This window comes from Balaenoptera borealis (assembly GCF_965194805.1).
Source record: "Balaenoptera borealis genome assembly, chromosome: 3".
NCBI classification, from domain to species: domain Eukaryota; kingdom Metazoa; phylum Chordata; class Mammalia; order Artiodactyla; family Balaenopteridae; genus Balaenoptera; species Balaenoptera borealis.
The window spans coordinates 134332013-134344154 of NC_138866.1; the positions used below are offsets into that span (position 1 = coordinate 134332013).

At 39.9% G+C, this 12142-nt stretch overlaps 1 protein-coding gene across 15 annotated transcripts in view; it reads left to right on the top strand.

Annotated features, from left to right (window-relative positions):
- ADAMTS17 (ADAM metallopeptidase with thrombospondin type 1 motif 17) overlaps nucleotides 1–12142 on the top strand; it is a 354337-nt gene that overhangs the window by 188410 nt on the left and 153785 nt on the right. The window lies entirely within an intron of this gene.

The window sequence follows — 12142 nt, forward strand, 5'->3', positions numbered from 1 at the left end:
CCATTTCATTTAAGCCAAAGATTAAGCTTCCCAACAATGCTTGCTGATAAAACACCTTGGGCAGGGGGCACAGAGCAGTCCATTCCACCGCAAATAAGACAGGGATGAGCTCTGAAGGCCGGCTGACGGAGAGGATGCAAGATCAGAGGTGGGTGGGTGGGGGAGTGGGGAGAGGAAACTGGGGACCCATAGGCAGTATAACCAATGGGTAAGAGTGTGTTCTGTGGTCAGGACAGGTTCCAGCCCTGTGGCTTGGGCAGGTCACTTAATTCTATTTCCTCATCTGCAAAATGTGAGTAGTGACAGTTTCTGTCTCATGAAGTTGTGTGAGTAGTAATGAGGAATTCTGGTAAAGCTTTTAGCCTGATGCCTGCGCTGGGTAAATGCTTAGAATGTGTCAGCTTTTCTCTTTCTCTGCTGAAGCCTTGCACTGCTTGACATATGAATTTATTTTGTTCATTCATTCATTCGTTGATTCACTCAGCATGTCTTCTTTGGGTCTGTACCATGTGCTGCCAGATGTGTGCTAATGAGATGAGGAGGCGATAAGACACAGCTGCTGCCCCCCAGGAGTTCAGGATCGAGGGGCGAGGGGGTGGGAGGTGAGACACATGGGACTGTCAGCCACGGGACCAGTTAGGTTGGAGCACTCTTAGAACCCATCAGGGTTCTTCCTGCTGGGAATGGAGAAAAGGAGGAAAGACTTCACAAGGGTGGGGAAGAATATGGCAGGTGATTTCCTGGCTCTCTGTTAAGATAATTTAGCCCTGGTCCCTTCCCTGGCCTGAGTGCTCTTGAGGGCAGGCAGCAGGTCATTCTCCCTGTCCATGCTCTGTCTCCAGTAGGGGTGAACGGCCTGCAGGGAGGTGGGCCTGGAGCAGGGCCAGCGAGGTCACCGAGTGTCTGTGGACTATGGGTAGTCAGGTGCAGACAGGGAAAAGTGAGGGGCAGGAGCTAAATAAATGTGGAGCTGTGTCGTAGGGGTTTTAGTCCTGAAGGGAGTGAGGTATGGTTTAAGTCAAGATCTGTGTTTTCAGAAGATTTTGCAAGTGTGTTGAGCATGAAAAAGATTATAGTCAAGAAGACCTTCTAGGAACTATTGCAGCTGTCCAGCTGAGAGAGGAAGAGGATAAAACAAGGCAGTGGCATTGAGGGTAAAAAGAAAGAATTCACTCTGGAAAAGCCACATTTGCCATTTTTAGTTTGTCTAATCAGTTCTTTGTAAATATGCACTGTGAGCACTAAATAATTACAGCAAAGACCATCTCCACCACAGATGGTTGGTTGATTATCTGTGTGACTTTTCAGAATTATTTTCTGAATAATCAATATATGCCCAAGGTATAAAATCCAGAATTAACCATTTATATGTTTCCTTTTTCATGCTAATATTAGCATGCTACCATACTGATGTGCATCTTGCTTTTTTCTCTTAACAGTACATTTTAGAGTTGTTTAATACCAATGAAAATTGAGTTGCTCCATTTTTTTTGTTTTTTTTTTTAACCACAGATTGTGTTATTTTTAAAACTTTTTATTGTGAGGTAATTTTAGACCTAAAGAAGAGTTACAAAAATAGTACAGAAAGTATACACTTTTTACCCAGCTTCCTTCTCTGTTCACATCTTACATTATCAAAGTCAGGAAATTACTGTGGTATGATATTAACTAACATACATTCAGATTTCACCAGTTTCCTCACTATTCTCCTTTTTCTGTACCAGGGTCCCATTTTGCATTTAGTTGTCAGGTCTCCTTTGTCTCCTCCCATCTGTGGCAGTTCCTCAGTCTTTCTGGGTCTTTCATGACCTTGACACTTGAAGAGTACCAGTTTGGGTTTGTCTGATGTTTTCTCAGTGCTTGGATTGGGGTTATGCATTATCAAGGAGACCACAGATGTGCCGTGGTCTTATTACTGGTGCTGTTACTCTCAGTCACCTGGTTAGGGTGGTGTCTTGCAGTCTTCTCCACTGTAACTTACTGGTTTTCCTTTTGTTATTACTTTTGAGTTGATCTGCATCCGAGTATCCTGATCCCAAGCGCTACTGACATCTGGGGCTGGATCATTCTTTGTTGTGGGGTTGTTTTGTGCCCAGTAGGATGTTTAGTCTCTACCGACTATAAGTCAGGAGCATCCCCCTATTTGGGACAATAGAAAAAAGTCTTCAGATGTTGCCAGATTCCTCTGGGGCGAGGCAGAGGGTGTGTGTGCAAAATTGTCCCCAATTGAAAGCCATTAATGTATAAGGTAAATACCTAGAAGTGGGTTAAAGTTCATTTTTGCACATATATATTTTTTTGTAGTTTTATTCACCTGTAGCACAATGTGAAATACACAGAAAAGTGCTCAAATCATAAATGTACAGTCACATTCATTTTTCACAAACTGAACACACCAGTATAACTAGTATGAAGAAGTACAGCGTTTCAACAATTCCAGCAGCCCCCCAAAGCCCCCTTCTGTTCACTAACCCCCAGCGATAATTACTATCTTACTTTCTGATCCCACAGATTAGTGTGCCTGTCTTTGAACTTTATGTGAAATCAGGTTTATGCCTCCACTGTTGATAGGTGTTGCCAGATTGACCTCCCACAAGAGCTTATCTGTTTACCATCCCACAAACACCACTTGGAAGTGCCCAATTCCCACACCTTCTTCCAGTCTATCTGAGCTGTGCCAATCTGAATATTCAAGAAATGAGCCTGTTGCAAGTTGAATGGTATTTCTCTTGTAATAAGTTTGAGCATTTCTTCATATATTAAAAATCCAGTTGTGTTCTCTTTTCTGTGAACTGTCTTCTTAAATCTTTTTTATATTGTATTATTGATTTTTTTTTAGTAAGTTGTTAGAAGTTTTAATTACTAAGGAAATTGGCTCTTTAGCTGAAATATGAGTTGCAAATGTTCTTTTTTTCCAGTTTATTTGTTTTTTATTTTGTTTATCATATTTTATGTCAGGCAGAAGTGTGCATGTGTGTGTGTGAGTGTAAAGTGAAATATATCAATCTCTTCTTAAGGCTTCTGGTTTTGTGCCATGTTTAGAAAGGTCTTTCCCGCTCCTAAACTGTAAATAAATTTAATTCTCATGGCTTCTTCTAGTACTTTTATGGTTTAATTTTTATGTTTAAATCCTTAATCCAGCAGTCATTTATTTTAGGGTAAGGTGTGAGGTAGGGGTCCAACCTCACTTTCCTTCCAGATGGCTACTCAGGTGGCTCCATACCATTTATTGAATAATTCATTTCTCCCCATAAACTTGAAATGCCATCTTTATAATATACATTTCTGTATGTCTTATTTTTTTAATATATTTTTATATTTCTTTAATATTTCTGGATTTTCCAGTCTGTTCCACTAGTGTAATCATGTACCTCTTAATATTTACATACTGTGGCCTTATAAAATATTTTAATACACTAAACATATGCTTTTTCACAATTTTACTGGCTATTATTTCTTGTTTATTTTTCCATATGGTCTTTAGAATCTGATTGTTTAATTCTAAATTGCATTGGTATTTTAAATTCTGTTACATTAGTTTATAGGTTAACTTAGGGAAAAATATATAATTTTATACTTTAAGTCTTTCTACATAGTGTTCCTTTACATCCATTCAAGATGACTTCCCTCCCTGACTCAGGGGAATTTTAAAGTTTTTTTTTTTTAATGTAGATCTTACAAGTTTCTTAATATATTTATTCCTATGGAATGTTTTTTTCCTATTTAATGGGTCTTTTATTCCATTATATCTTTGAAATTGGTTGTATTTTGTATTCATAAAGAGCTTTGATTACAATATCTTAGTTTTATACTTACCCATCTTACTGAATTATTTTAGAGATTATAACAGTTGAGTCATTTGGGTTTTCTAGTTATATAACTCCATATTAGCCCCTAATTCTTTCTCTCACCTAAAATAACACTAAGAGTTGTGATAATGGACACCCTTTTCTTCTTCCTGACTTTAATAAGAATGCTTCTGATGTTTCCCCATGAGATAGATATTTTATCAAGTTAAGGAAATATCCATTTATTTATATATTTTTTTTGTTAATAGTTTTAATAAGAGATCGTGATTGAATTTTATTAAATGTCTTTTTAGCATCCATGGAGAGATCTGGATGATTATTATGGTTTATCCAGTCATTTTTTCCCCCCAAAGAGCCAACTCTTATATTTTTCTATGGTTTTTCTGTTTCCTAAATAATAAATTTCTCCTTTTATCTTTATTAATTTATTCTGTTTTCTTATAGATTTATATTGTCCCCTTTCAAACTTCTTGAAATGGATGCTTATTTTCTTCTTGTTTATTAATATTAGTATTTGAGACTCTGAATACTCCTTAAAGCACTCCATTTGTCACGATATCTATGTTTTCACCTTTAATATTTTCTTCTTTATCTGCAACTTTGGTTATAACTTTCCCTTTGACCCAGGAGTTGCTTAAACTGAGATTCTATCACTTTTACTGCATTCTATGGATTCAAAGCAAGCCAGTTGTTTCATGCCAAGGGGAAGGTGTTACACAAGGGCATGAATATCAGGAGACAGGGATATTGAAGCCATATTAGAAGACTCTCTCCTACTACTAAGTCAGGGAACTCTTTATTCTACATGGTATATCTTCTACATCAGCTATTTTCTTCTCAAATGTTGCCTCTGTCCCATTCTTTCTATTCTCTTTTCCCAGGACTATGATTAGACACATCCGTCAGTATTTCTCACTCTGTCTATCATATCTCTTAACCCACTTTTTTATTTCCCTCCTCCTTTTCTCTCCATGCTGCATTCTGTATAATTTCTTCATATCTATTTCCTAGTCACTAAATCTCTCTTTCAGTGGTGCCAAAAACCATTGATTTTCTTCAACAATTATATATTTGATTTTTTAAAGTTCTTTCTAGGTTTTTTTTTCAAATTTGCCTGATCATATTCAATAGTATCTTGCTGCTAGCTTGTTTATGTGATCTCATCTTCTATTTTTTAAGACATTTTATAGAGTTATTGTATATTCAGTATCTGATAACTCTATTATCAAAACACTTTGAGAATTTAAATCTTTTGCTTGTTGTTTCTGCCATCTGTCACTCATGTTTCCATGCTTGATTGTGAGTTTACATTTTACTGATGATAACCATGAAATTCTGAGAGCCTGAGCGGTGGTTGCTTTTCTTCAGGGAGAATTTATATTTATCTCAATGAAAGCCAGGAGATGCCACCAATCCTTCTAGGACTGGTAAACACTCTTCCAGATTCCCTGGTTTAATCTGGGTGTCTCAGGTAGAGCTTGTGACCTTGCCGCCAGCCCAAAACTTATTCTCCCAACTCTAGTTTCAGGATCAGTGCCGGCCCTCAGGGAAATGCACCCCTTGTATGTGCTTACCACAGATTGGAATATGTTTGTATGTAAGTATAAATATAGCCATGTGTGTATTTTGTATTTGCTTCCTTGAATAGTTCTTTTTACTTCTGATGAGCTCAGCAATAAGAATTGTGTTTTATTACAACACCTCACTATTTGTATAGTGGAGGAGCAGCCCAGCCTCCCTCAGGGTATCTATTCTGACATTTGCCGGAAGCAAAAGTGCCTCAGGCACACTTCTCTTTAGAGTTTCTACTGTTTCCTAATCCATGAACATGATGAAATGAATGGATTTCCACCTCCAAGCCCTTCCTTTCCATTCCCTCCACCACTCAATTTTATTCTTTTTCTTAGTGGTTAACATTTTACCTTTAAAAGTTCTTATATCTCAGTTATGTTTATCTGTTATGTTTTCTCCTCCCCCAGCTAGAAAAGATGACGAAATTGGGACAATCTCCTATTGCCCCCACCCCACTGCACCTTCTTTTCCAGCCTGTTCTTATCAATATTATTTCTGCCTCACCTGAGGTATATCATCTGCATTCTGTTCTCCAGCTTCAATCCTCCATTGTTTTTGTTGGATGCTTTGATCAGTGCTCACTTCCCATCCTTTTATCATGAGTTTTCCATCCATTTCTTTGTTGACAGAAGTTCATCCTTTAGTATTTTCTACAAAAGAGGATTTAACTCTTTATATGTTCAAAAATGTTTTTCTGTTACCTAAATACTTGAGCAACAGTTTAGTTGCTAGTAACTTCTTGGGTCACATTTTGTTTCCTTGTGTCTTTCTAAACATTACTCTACTGCCTTCTGGCAGTGAATGCTGCTGTAGAGAAATGTGCTTGTAGCCTAATATCTTTTCCCATCATCCGTGACCTGCTTTCTTTATTTTTTTTGGGGGGGGGAGGGTGGGCTGGCTGCCTAAAATATCTTTTTGCTTTATCTCTGAGATCCAGTAACTTTATTGGAACCTGCCTCTGTGTTCATCATTCTTTGCCTTTTTTCCTGGAACAGGGCTTTGCTTTTCAATCTGAGACTGAGATCTTCTTTCATTTCAGGATAGGTCTTGAATTTATATTCAAATACCTCTCCTGTTACATTACTTTAGTTCTCTTCTTTAGGAGTCCCATGCTTCTGACCCAGCTTGGGGTCCTTGACCTCCACAATCATCTACCTCCTCACTGGAAAAGTGGAAAAATAGAGAAAGTCCATCCTGCCTGCTTCCTACTTATGCTTATGTCAGCTCTCCTTTATGTGTCTTCCATATCTGTCATTTCCTCTTAATTGTTTTGAATTATTTGTTCATTTCTATTTTTATTGTATGCACTTTTTCTCAATCATCAACTCCATGTACCTCCCTGTGTGTTCAGTAGTGTGTCTTTTCTTCATGCTGCTTTCACTTTAGTTATCATTGGTCATCTGATTTTATTTTCTGTTACATTTCTTGATCAAATTCTTATAGCTCATATTTTATCTCTTTTGACATGACTGTCTTTTCCCTTAGTTCTTGTGTATTTGCTTTTTGCAAATGCAAAAAAAAAGACACAATTACTGTGTTTTTAAAACATTAATAGTACTATGCTTGCACATTATTTTTAGCCATTACATGATCATATTGTCTGATGAGTATTCTTCACCTGCTTTCTCCCTCCTGTTTCTTCTCCCTTTTTTATTTATAGTATCTTAGTATAGATCCTGTACTGCTTCTTTTCTACTATTGTTCACCTCTGAGTTATTCCTGGACCAGATATTTATAGGATGTTCACGTCAGGGAGAAGGAGGGCTGCTTCCAGGCTATTGGAAACTCTCCTTATGAGAGGACTGTGTGTGTGTGTGTGTGTGTGTGTGTGTGTGTGTGTGTGTGTGTGTGTCCCAACTTACAGGGACTGCTCACCATGCAGAGACTCTCTCCTGCTTTGAGGTATGACCTCCTGCACATATGGTTTATCCTTATATTTCCTTATGAAGCTGTGATTTCCCTGCTTTTACCTTGAGATAAGTTGAGTCCAGATAACCTTACATCACCGTCTAAGCATTTATTTACTTATTTAATAGTTTTATTGAATTATAATATGCATACAGAAAAGTACACAAATCCCTAAGTTTAGAGCTTGATTAGTTTTTATAAAGTGAATGCACCTGTGTAGGCACCACATGGGTCAAGAACCAGAATACGAACCTTGATAAGTAAACTCCCAGTCCTGTGTTTCTGACCCAGCTCAGGGCCCTTGGTGTCCACAAACATCTGCCTCCTCATTGGAAAAGTGGGAAATATACAAACAGCTCATGCAGCTCAATATCAAAAAAAACAAACAACACAATCAAAAGGGCAGAAGATCTAAATAGACATTTCGCCAAAGAAGACACACAGATGGCCAAAAAGCACATGAAAAGATGCTCAACATCACTATTATTATTAGAGAAATGCAAATCAAAATTACAATGAGTTATCACCTCACACTGGTCAGAATGGCCATCATTAAAAAATCTACAAGCAATAAGTGCTGAAGAGGATGTGGAGAAAAGGGAACCCTCCTACACTGTTGGTGGGAATGTAAATTAGTATAACCATTATGGAGAACAGTCTGGAGGTTCCTTACAAAACTAAATATAGAACTACCATATGATCCAGCAATCCCATTCCCGGGCATATATCCGGAGAAAACCATAATTCGAAAAGATACATGCACCCCAATGTTCACTGCAGCACTGTTTACAATAGCCAAGGCATGGAAGCAACCTAAATGTCCATTGACGGAGGAATGGATAAAGAAGATATATATATACACACACAGCGGAACAGTACTCAGCCATAAAAAGAACAAAATAGAGACTTCCCTGGTGGCGCAGTGGTTAAGAATCTACCTGTCAAGGCAGGGGACACGGGTTCGATCCCTGGTCTGGGAAGATCCCACATGCCGTGGAGCAAGTAAGCCTGTGTGCCACAACTACTGAAGCCCACACGCCTAGAGCCCGTGCTCTGCAACAAAGAGAAGCCACCGCAATGAGAAGCCCATGCACTGCAACAAAGAGTAGCCCCCACTCAACGCAACTAGAGAAAGCCCACGTGCAGCAACGAAGACCCAACGCAACCAAAAAAAAAAAAAAGAACAAAATAATGCCATTTGCAGCAACATGGATGGGCCTAGAGATTGTCATACTGAATGAAGTCAGACAGAGAAAGCCAAATATCATATGATATGGCTTATGTGTAGAATCTAAAAAAAAAAAAATGGTGCAAGTGAACTTATTTACAAAACAGAAATACAGTCACAGGTGTAGAAAATAAACTTATGGTTACTGGGGGGGAAAGGCGGGGGTGGATGAATTGGGAGATTGGGATTGACATATACACACTACTATATATAAAATAGGTAACTAATAAGGACCTACTGTATAGCACAGGGAACTCTACTCAGTACTCTGTAATGACCTATATGGGAAATGAATCTAAAAAAGAGTAGCTATATGTATATGTATAACTGATTCACTTTACTGTACACTAACACAACATTGTAAATCAACTACACTCCAATAAAAATTTTTTAAAAAAGAAAGAAAATACTGCACATTTTGGTTCTAATTTAACAATACACACTGAACTGGGGAAACCCAAAGAATTTCACCTATGGTCGCTAATAAAGGCATGAGTCCAAGTATTGCCACTCTCTCTGCCTGCATCTTGCCTTGGCCTCCCTGAGTGAGCCCTTAAGACTTGCTACTAACTATTGCAGGACCTATGAGTAATAAACTCACCTACTTCAAAAAAAGAAAATGAAAAAAAAAAGTGGGAAAAAATAGAGAAAGCCCTGCCTCCCAGGGCTGTCATGAGCCTCAGGATGACAGATGTCAGAGCACTTTGTCATTTGTAAAGCGTGACGTGAATGCCAGCTATCCATCTAGAAGTCATCACAGTGACAAGCATTGGTGTTGTCCACCCATTTGTTCAGCTGTGAAAATGAATCACAGAAAGGCAGTTTACTTGGCTTGGGCGCACAGAGCAATGCTGGTGGCCAAGCTGAAGTCAGAGGCTACAGCTTTACAGTCACCTTTTATGCTTATCCTCATTGTCTGTTTTTAAACTGACTCCCAACACTATAGTTTTTCTCTTACTCATTTTTGAACTTCATATAAATGGAGTCATATAGTATCCCATGGTTCTAATAGACCATAATTTACCTGTTCTGCTGTTGAAAGGTGCATGGGTTGTTTCCATCTTGGGAACTAATACAAATACTGTGGCTGTGAACATTCTTGACAATGTTTTTGGTGAACGTACACACACATTTCTGTTTGATACAAACCTAGGAGTGGAATTGCTGGTATTGCATGTCTTCAGCTTTAGTAAGTACTATCAAAGAGTTTTCCAAAGTTGTGGAACTAAGAATCTCATCATCAGTTTATGAGACACTTGGTATTCTCACATCCTTGCTGACACTTGGTATTCTCCATCTCTTTCGTTCTAGCCATTTTGGTCGGTGTGAAGAGGTAGCTGGTTGGTTTTGTTTGTTTGTTTTTGTTTCTTAGCTCGTTGGTTTTAATTTGCTTTTCTCTGATGACTAATGAAACTGAGCATCTTTTCATGTTTTCTGGCCATCCTATATGTTTATATATCCTTTTATGTGAAATGTTTGTTCACATCTTTTGCCCATTCTTCTATTGGGTCTTTTTCTTAATTGCTCAGTAGGAGTTTTAGGGTTTTATTTTATATATATTCTGGATACAAATCTTTGTTGGTTCTGTGCCTTACAAATCTCTCTTCCAATGCAAACATCTCTCAGTTTCTTACAGTTGTCTTTGATAAACAGAAGTCCTTCATTTTGGGACTTCCCTGGTGGTCCAGTGGTTAAGAATCCGCCTGCCAATGCAGGGGACACGGGTTAAATCCCTGGTCTGGGAAGATCCCACATACTGCGGGGCAACTAAGCCTGTGCATCACAACTACTGAGCCAGTGCTCTAGAGCCCACAAGCTGCAACTACTGAGCCCATGCACCACAACTACTGAAGCCCGCACACTCTGGCGCCTGCGTGCCAAAACTACAGAGCCCGCGTGCTGCAACTACTGAAGCCTGCGCACCTAGAGCCCGTGCTCTGCCACAAGAGAAGCCACCGCGATGAGAAGCCTGCACACTGCAACAAAGTAGCCCCTGCTCGCCGCAACCAGAGAAAAGCCTGAGCGCAACAATGAAGACCCAGTGCAGCCAAAAAAAAAAAAAAGTTCTTCATTTTAACATTTCCCTACTCCAGCTCATTTTAATATTTAATATTAAATAGTATAATTAATAGTATAATAGTATAATAAATAGTATAATTAAATAGTATAATTCATCAATTTTTTTCCTTTATGGCTAGTACTTTCTTTGTTCTGTTTAAGAAATCTTTGCCTGACCTCATTCTCCTTTTCTTTGATGATTAGAAAAGTTACGAGAAAACACTGTCTATAAAGCTCACACACCACTGTCTTCCTCTCTCCTAAGGGGCAATTAGGTCTCCTAATCCTAAACACTCCTACCCCATAAATTCACCTCCTGGGCCCGCCTTGTCTCATGAATACATGTCCACACACTGACACCATGCTCTGGAAGAGCTCTTAGGTCAAAGTGCATGAAATCACACACTTAACAAGGTGCCGTTGGTCTTTATGGGGACCAGCTGGTGCTGTGCTCCAGCCACTAATCCTGTTACCACTCCATTGAGAGGCGGACAATAATGGGAATGTGGAGGCTTTTCTGAACCCAAATGTGCAAAATTCCACTCGACTCATCAATTTCTTTAGGGGCACAGAGCAGCTCTGACATACTTGAAAAATGAAAAAGGGCTGTGGGCTGTTCTGAGCTCATTGTCAAGCCTGCGGTTCTGCTTTCCCTCCCTTTGCGCCTTTGTTTCTGTCCCTTCAACATCTAAACATTTTCCAACTTTGGACAGCACAGTTGCGCGTCTCCTCTGCGCAGATGTTCGCGCTTACTTGGAACAGCGGCCTCTGTACTGAGTCCTCACACCCTCGTGAGCCCCGCAGGGACTGCCCTGAGCTGTGTGTGGGGACCCTGCCTGAGGTGTACCCTCCGGTCCACGGCCGCGCCCTGGAGGATGGAGCCCTCAGGCACTGTCGCCATGATTGGGTCTGGCATCCCGGAAGTACTGTCTTTCAAAGAGCCTTAAGTACATCTGTTCTCAATTTTCAGACCACAAGGCAAGGATTTGGGTGCAAGGAGTTTATCTGGGAAGTGATCCCAGGAAGCACTGTGAGGGGGCAGGGAAATGAGGGACGATCAAGCAAGGTGCACTGATGCGCGGACAACAGACCACCCCTGGGACCTTGCCAGATGTGTGGACCTTGCCTCAGAACCATTCCACCCAGGGACGGGTGTCCAGCTCCCAGCCATTGTGGTCAAGGGTTGCTCCGTGGCCAGAGAACGGCTTCTAGCAGGCAGATCAGGGAAGCAGCAGGCCATGTGGGGGGACGGTGTCTGCCCTGAGTCCTGCAGGGAAGACCGAGGCAGATGGGGTGGACACCGGCCATGTCTGCTTCAGTTATTTTGATAAAGTGTCTCATTCTGAGTACTTTACCCATGTCCAATTTCCCATTAATACAATTGGGAAAATGGGAGTCTGTGTTTTTAAATGCTCTTTCCTGTTTTAGTAGAATTATTTTAATTGTATATTCGTGGATGGTAAGACATTCTCTAGGTGAAATACTGTAAGAAATCACAGGTGGCTCAGCGGAGCTAGCAAGCAGGTGACCTCGGGGAGGATTGAAGTTTGCCTCTTTAACCCCAGGG